General features: G+C 33.6%; 1 long non-coding RNA gene across 1 annotated transcript; it reads left to right on the top strand.

The window, feature by feature from the left end:
• The first annotated feature begins 5,982 nt into the window (after nucleotides 1-5,982).
• LOC137819573 (uncharacterized) lies at nucleotides 5,983-7,720 on the top strand. The gene is made up of 3 exons (XR_016516411.1): nucleotides 5,983-6,082; nucleotides 6,686-6,837; nucleotides 7,486-7,720. It is a non-coding gene; the product is annotated as an uncharacterized LOC137819573 (long non-coding RNA).
• Nucleotides 7,721-7,993: the final 273 nt, after the last annotated feature.

The following is a 7,993-nucleotide window of genomic DNA, read 5'->3' on the forward strand; positions in this document are numbered from 1 at the left end:
TTTTCCCTTAGAATGAAGGTTTTAATTCTCCAATTCCAGCACCTATCAAAAGACTAGACCTTACCCAAGTCAAGTTTCCATTCAATTAAGCACCAAAGGAGAAATAAATTCCAGCACCAAATTAGAGGTCAAAGAACAAAAGCAAGAAACAATTTTAATTGAATAAAACAGTACCACCAAAAGGAGTTAGATTATGACAACTAGAAAGAGGTCCAAGAAATATTAAGCAAGCAAATAAAAGGTACCAAAATAAAGGTAGGCACACAAAAGAATCCTAAGAATGGCACTAGAATTAGATGACCAAATAAAAAAAACAGCACCACTGGAAAATGTTGTGGGCCAGAAACGTGTTTTTCCCCAATTTATGCTGAGCTTTTTTTTTAAGATATGATTCTGAAATTTGATATGCAAGACATTCAAGATCTTAGCTAAAATCTGGCTTTGGAATCACTCAAAACGCATGCACCAATTTGTTTTAATAAATTTTTCAATTTTGGTGTTCCGTTACGCCAGCTGTAGCGCCTCATATTTGCACACTGATTTTAAAAGATTTATCATTTTTTTTCTGTTGATTATTTTGGACTAATTCTTTTTTTGTCCTTTCTATAACACTTCAAACTTGCAAATTCCAGAGAATCAAAATTTTCCTATGAGTGAAAATATTTTTCTGGAACAAAACAGCCAGCACAGAAAAATTTGAAACAGGGGATTCTGGAAACTGGAAACAAAAACAGCAAGATACCAAAATTTAAACACAATGGAAATTTGTGAAATAGAATTGTGTAGGATCTGAACACAATATGAACTCAAACTAAAATTAAAAAGGCACCAAAAGATTCAAAGAACAGCAGATTCAAAGCAATTAAAGATACCCAAAATCAAGAAACAATCAAGCCAAATAAAGGACTACTAAGAATTGTTGACATTGTGGATGAACATGACTTAACAAAACATATAAGATTCAGAAATTAAGACTCAAAAGCATAATATGAATCAAATAAGAAAGCAATAAAGACTTAAAAGCCTAAAAGAAAATAGCAACTCAAAGGTGTATGGAATCCTATCACAATTTGCACAAGAACTTATTCAAGATCAATTGAACAAAAGTGCTTCGGTTGGATCTTCCACAAAGCACACCAAAACAAATTAAAATGCAAAAAACAGCAAGACAATTATGGAAAAGATAAACAACATGAAATAAAAGAAGAACTAGAAATGAAAAGACCAAAAGCAACTCATCTTGAAGAACCCAAGCTCATGATACCAAATGATGGCATTTCATGAAGGTCTTCTTGAATCATGTAAGAAAAGTGGTGCGGAAGCTATGAAGGTGTGTGTGCAAGATCCTCCTAAGAGTGGTGTTGATCTTGAAGGTGCATGATAGGTATGATTATAAGGAGGTTCGGCCAGCCCAAGGAGATGTGAAGGAAATGAAGTTTAGAGCCTAGAATTCTAGGAGAAGCAAAGCTTGGCACAAAATGGCAGCATAACTTTACTCACAATAAACTTGAAAATACAAGGTGTAGGCTCCTCCTTTTATAAGCTAAGGAGGACCATAATGCAACCCTAATGCTAGCCAAATGAAATGTAAATGTGAAGCACATGGGTGCACGTGGCACATGGGTGCACAAATGAGCGCATGAGAGGGGTGTGTCTAGTTTTTAAGCTCACCCCCTCCATGGGCTTTCTAGACCGGCCTTGGTAAATTTAGAGGTTTTTTTAGAAACTCTAAGTTTACCTAGGTTGGTGTTTTAGGTGCCAAAATTAATTCTAAGAAAATTACAAATAAAGTTCCTATGCTAATTTTGACAATAAATTAAAGTCTACTCTACACTAGAGTTTATGGCATTTGAACATGTAAAAGAACGTCTTCTTGGATCCTCTTGGCCATAACTCTATGGGTGGCCCAAATCTACCCTTTGGTGGGCTTGCATGTGGGTTTGTGCTTGGGCCTCTTCCATCACTTAAGAATCTTGATCCTAATTCTTAAGAAGTGTCACCAAATGAATCAATCTAAAATCAGCTCACATCATGTGGTATCATGAGTTGTGGTGATATTTTGTTCTTGTTGAGTTGAATTGACACTTTACATTCACGCAATTTAAATTCTAGCACCTTTACTTTCTTGTCTTTAATTTCAAGTACCTTTATCTTCTTGTTCTTTAATTTTCCAGCACCTATTTTTTGCACACAAAAAATTCCAGCACCTTATATTCATTGCATTTTTCGTTTTGAATATGTTTCTAGTATATGTCTTTGATCTTGCCTTTTACTTTGAGTTTTATGTGCAATAGTGTTCTGGGAGTCCTTGTTTTGCCTCTACTTACTTGCTTTTAATTTTGAAAGTTTGCAAGTCTTTAGCACTTTGTTTTTAGTAAGAGTTGATTTAGAGTTCCAAACATATGATTTCAAGTGTTGAATTATATTGAATCCATCATAAAAAAAAATTGTGCAAGTTGAATGTTCTTAAAAATTGTTATGATGCAAACAATGGATCTTTCTTTCCATATGTTCATATAGTATAAAAAAAAACAGTACCAAAAAGTACCAAAGGCATTCAAAACAGTTTGGTAATTGCATCTAGACATTACATTTGCACATTAATTCAATTTTCAACTTTGGATTCAACTTGATTGGCAAATTGTTATCTACCTTGTGGAATTTTTTATCTTTTTACTTTTACAAGTTCTAAAGAGTGCACTATCTTTCTTCATTAAAAGTTTAGTAGGTTTCCTTGAGTCTTATTTTGTTCCTTTTTCTTGCTTGTCTTCTTATTCTTAACGTTTTGTCATCATCTTTTGTTCAAACTTTGCTTTAGCTTTTCTTGCTTATCTTTTCCTTGTTTCCTCAAATTTTGTGGTGATTTATTCTTTGAGTAAGTGTAGTTTGCTTTGGCATCTTTCATTTGAGGCTCATCCAATCCACAAGAGAGGTTTGGTTAAGGAAAGAAAATTTTCTTGGAGTGGTTTGAGTGCTCTTTATTTTGTTGCCTCAAGCACATTCTTTCTTATTCTAACAAGTTTTTCTTTAATTGTTTGTTCTTTGTGTTTTGTGTTGTTTTTTTATATAGTGGCTAATCTTTCTAGTGGAGAATCCTCTAAGCCTCATTCTCCTAAAAAAGCATTCCTCATTGGTGAATTAAAGGATGCTAAAAGAATTATTGCACAAAGAGAGGAGGAGATAAGGCAAATGGAGGCAAGACTCCAAAGATTGGAAATGGATCATGAAAGACCTCACCACAACAACCGTGCAAGGAGACACCATCATCATCATAGGCATACCTCACGGAGTTCTCAAAGTTTTCATGGAAATGATGAAGAAGACGATTGGAGGATGCATCATGAAGATAGGCACCAAAATATGGCTAAGCCTTATTTTCCATATGTAAAATTACCACTACAGAAAAAATGTGTAAAAAATGGCGGTTCTAATATGGCGGTTATTAATAACCGCCATAAATTTCAGCATAATACGTCATTTCATTAACCGCCACAATTAGCTTTTAAATTATGTCATTTTTAACTGTCATAATTTTATTTCAGGTAAAACTTTTTATTCCTTTATTCTTATATTTACATTTTTAACTTGATTTAAAAATCCTTCACATTTTCACTTGAAAATTGATTTTCTTTTTGAAAACTTAAGAAAATAAATTTTTTTTAATTTCAGTTTGGAAAAACCCTAACTCCTAACACTCATCACTCTCGTCCCTCTCTCTGCCTCACATGAACCCTAACCCTAACGCTCTCACGAACCCGCACTCTTCGCCTCAATACGAACCTAGCGCTCTTCGCCTCAACACGAACCTAGCGCTCTTCGCCTCAACACGAACCCTAGCACTCTCTGCCCCTACACGGAACCGATTTGAAGGTAATTAACCTGTTGTGCATTCCTTATACTTATGGTAGTTTGTCATTGTTAAATCTAGTTTTTCATATGCTGCTTTGTCCTTTACATTTTAGGTTTTATGCAATGAACCCTAACACTCTCTTCCTCCACACGAACCCGCGCTCTCTGCCTCCACACGAACCCGCGCATCATTCTTCTTGTTGAGATGTTGCAGGTAACATGAATGTCAGCTCCTCCTGTGGTTTCTATGGTCATATAATTTTTAGTTTGTATGTGTCTGGTTGTGATTGTACTTCCAGTTTCCCCAAACAAATTTAGTAGTAAGAAAAAAATTTAGGGTCGAAATTTGCAGCTATTTCCAAATTAAAGAACTAACTAATATTTTCGTTGGAAAAATACATCTTTAGAATTAGGAGAATAAGATTTAGAATCGCTTACAATTAAAGTTGTTTTTCACCTTATATAACTATCATATTATATGAGAATCAGAATTAAGACAGAAAAAGTATGCCACTGATGACACTATGATAAGAATTTGGAGTGTCAAATTTTGCTGTCAGCAAGAAATGTGCTACATTTAACATTACTTCAGATGGCAACAAAAGTAATCGAATAGAAAATTGACTATATAATTGAAACCACCATTCATCCCTCCACAATATGACAAAATTAGATCTCTCTGTTTTCTTAACCTTGTAATATGCAATACATATCTGTTTATGGTTTTACTTTTGTATTATAAAATCCTTTAAGTGAAAGCAATCCCTCTGTTTATTTCTTATTGTTCAACTGCGAAGGAGACAATCCCCTTAGCTCAAAATATTGTCATAAAAAAGAAGAGAATAGGACCATTGTATGATGGTAACTGGTGTTGTATGATGCACCTACGACAGTGTGAATTGGGTAAAAGAATCCTCATGGAGAAGGTGTTAGGAAAGTTAACTAATAAAGAAACCATTGTTAGCTTTGGTTTCGATTGAAGGAACGTGTTGTTGATCTTGATGTTGTTGTTGCTTTTTATGTGTTAGGGAGACTTCTCGTTTGACGCGTTGTTCGGGAACCTAGTGGGCGAGCTTCTTCCGTCCTTCAAATTGGAGGAAGCGGAAGCGGACGACGGCGAGCCGAACGGGCATATCTGAGTGTCGTCCGATGCAGCCAAGTACTCCTCGCAGGCAGTTGCGAGTCCGTTGTTCCCCGGGGTTGAGAAGCTCTTGGCGTTGTTCAAGGATTCTTGCAAGGAGCTGTTTGAGCTTCGGAAAGAGGTTTTCCTTCCTCTACCGATTGGAAATTTAATTTGTTTAAGGTCTTGATTTTATTGTTGTTGTGATTTGGTTGGAAGATTGATGGGAGACTCTACAATCTTAAGAAAGATGTCTCAGTTCAAGACTCTAAGCATCGAAAGACACTTTCTGAGGTGAGTCTCTAATCTACTTGGTTTGTGTTATGCTAAAATTTGCAATTGTTCTTGCTGAGCATTTGGATCAATGGGTGTGAGGTTGTTGTAGGTTAATTGGTCTTCTAGAGTTTGAGCCTTAGGTATATTTTGGTTGCAGAGGAAGAACTTTATCGTTCACTGTAGTCATATTAAACATGGTCTCAAACCAAAATAAATTGCAATATAGTAATTATTTCTTTTAAAAATTACATTTGTTAGTTCTAAGCTCCTTCTTTTGTGCTTTATTATTTTGCTTTTTTCAGAATGAAGATCTTTTATACCTTGCTATCTAACTAGGTCAGAATAATAATGAGCTTTATTATTATGTTTTATGTTTTATTGGTAGATCAATTCCTCCTTTGTCTTTGAAATATAATCCCAGCGAGAAACAACTAGTCAAACAATTGAGTTGATAAAAGTATTTCAGTTGATTCGTGTGGTTTTTACCATTATTCATGTTAGGAAAGTTTACCAATGGTTGGTTATTTCTGCAGTATTTAATGGAGTTCAATAGCAGCCCATGTGATTTGATGGAGCTTTCACCTCTTTTTTCTGATGATAGTCGTGTTGCTGAGGCTGCTTCGGTTGCCCAGAAATTACGTAAGAATTGATATGCCTTTTAATTTATATAATGCTTTAACCTAATTATGTCAACACTATGCTAATATTGTTTATTTTCAAGGTCATTTGCTGAAGATATTGGAAGACATGGAATACCTGTTCCATCAGCTATGGGAAATGCAACTGCTAGCAGAGGCTTAGAAGTTGCAGTTGCTAATTTGCAGGAATACTGCAATGGTAAATATTTTTTTTTTATGAAAAACAGGGACATGTTTATTCAATACATAACTTTAATTTATTCAATGCATTTGGACTAACTTCTTTTCTTTTTTTGAAGTCTCAATTTTGTTTCAAAGTAAATGAAGATTTGGCTAAAAGAGATGTTATTTGTTGTGAGCATTGGTGAAGCTTGTGTTTCTTGAAATCCTTTATTTTATATGCATATTCTTGTTGATTTTATGGCTATTAAGAGTCATACTTTTTGTTTTAGAAAATTCTTAATGTTTATATGTAACTTGATTGTGGAAATAAATCAATGGTAAATATATCAGGATAACTAGATATTTTAGAGACTAGTTTGCTAGTGATATCTTTTTAAGTTCAACCTCTTTTCCCTCTGTAGGTTTTCTTTCATTGGCTAGAATTTTTTTTTTCTGTTGGTTTTGTTTTTTGGTTTTTAGTTTCAATCCCTTGGATTATAAATTATTGATGTCTGTATAGCTAGGTAAAGCATGAAATAAACAACCGTTCAACTCTCATAATTGCTTAGCTGCTCCTTTTCTCTTTACTTTGTTGATCTTATTATCTGCTACATCCCCTATGCACTGGTTCCTTTTGCAGCTAATTGATGAAACAGTAGGAGAAGTAAAGGTTGAGCTGATATGAAGTTAGTTGCTGAGATTTGGAGCCATGATTTTGGGAAAATACAATGCATCAAAGGAAGGCAAAGGCAGAGATGGCCAAACATTCAGATGCCTTTATCACCTTACCAAGTTAGCATGAACTGATATTGCAATTTTTTTAAGGCAAAGATATTTTAAATTCCTTATTTAGTTAAATCCTTCATTTCTTCTTTGTATGGATATTTTTTGTGGGCACATGTGTATGATGTAATATACCTCATGCAAATGGAGTTGCTAATATGGAATTGGAAAGTGGGGGAAGGCAGGTTAATCTAAACTCCAGGGCTTTTCGTTTTATTATAGTTATTATTATTAGTTTTGATTATTTATTCACACTTGTTTTATCTTTTGTTGTAGCAACTAGATTGTGACTTAATGGGGTTGTGATTTCATATAATGGTTTAAATATTATTATAATCTTTCAAAACATCATTACTATAAAAATAATAACTTGCCATAAATAATACAATTTATAATTTATAATAGTAACTTAATAATAATTTAAAATTTAGAGTAAGTTACGACAATATTTACTTTTGGAGTAATATTTTTCTCAGACAACAAAATAATGCCATAAAAGATATAATGTATGTGAGATAATTAAGGAAATTTGTTAGTAGGTAATAAAAGGACATAGGTATCATGAAAAATTTGGAAAAACATATATATATATATATATATAAAAGAAAAAAATCTCTTAAGTTTCAAGTTAATTAATAGGTGAAGATCCTTTTGCAGAAAATGACTGTGGTGGAGGATAAAATGGATGACCCCAGAGACGAGTTTTCCATAAGAATGCGTGTTCTTGCTTTTGATGATGAATCAACATGTCTCATGAATCTGGAGACTATGCTGCGAAGGTGCGAATATCAAGGTGATCTTGTTTAGATTTTCTTTATATTTTTTCATTGCATCATTAATTGTATGTGAATTCTACTCTACTTCTTTTTCCGTCTAGACATTGTTATTTATTCGATTTATAAAAGAATTTGTTTTGTAAACATTAATTTTTTCAAAATTGAGTTTCTTTGTTTGATTTGTTTGGGTTTTCATTTGACAGATCTTATCAAGATATGCCTTAAGACTTCCAATGATTTTGTAAATTAGTCAATTAATGTTATTCGGAAGGGTGAAATGGTTTAATATTTTTCTTAGCATCAATGTGAGAACTTAATGTTGTTAATGCTAAATTGTTCATCTTTTCTTTGTTCTAACCCCATGCATGTGCATCCCTTGAACCCAACTA

Source organism: Phaseolus vulgaris, chromosome 10, assembly GCF_051622355.1.
Source record: "Phaseolus vulgaris cultivar YP4 chromosome 10, ASM5162235v1, whole genome shotgun sequence".
NCBI lineage: Eukaryota > Viridiplantae > Streptophyta > Magnoliopsida > Fabales > Fabaceae > Phaseolus > Phaseolus vulgaris.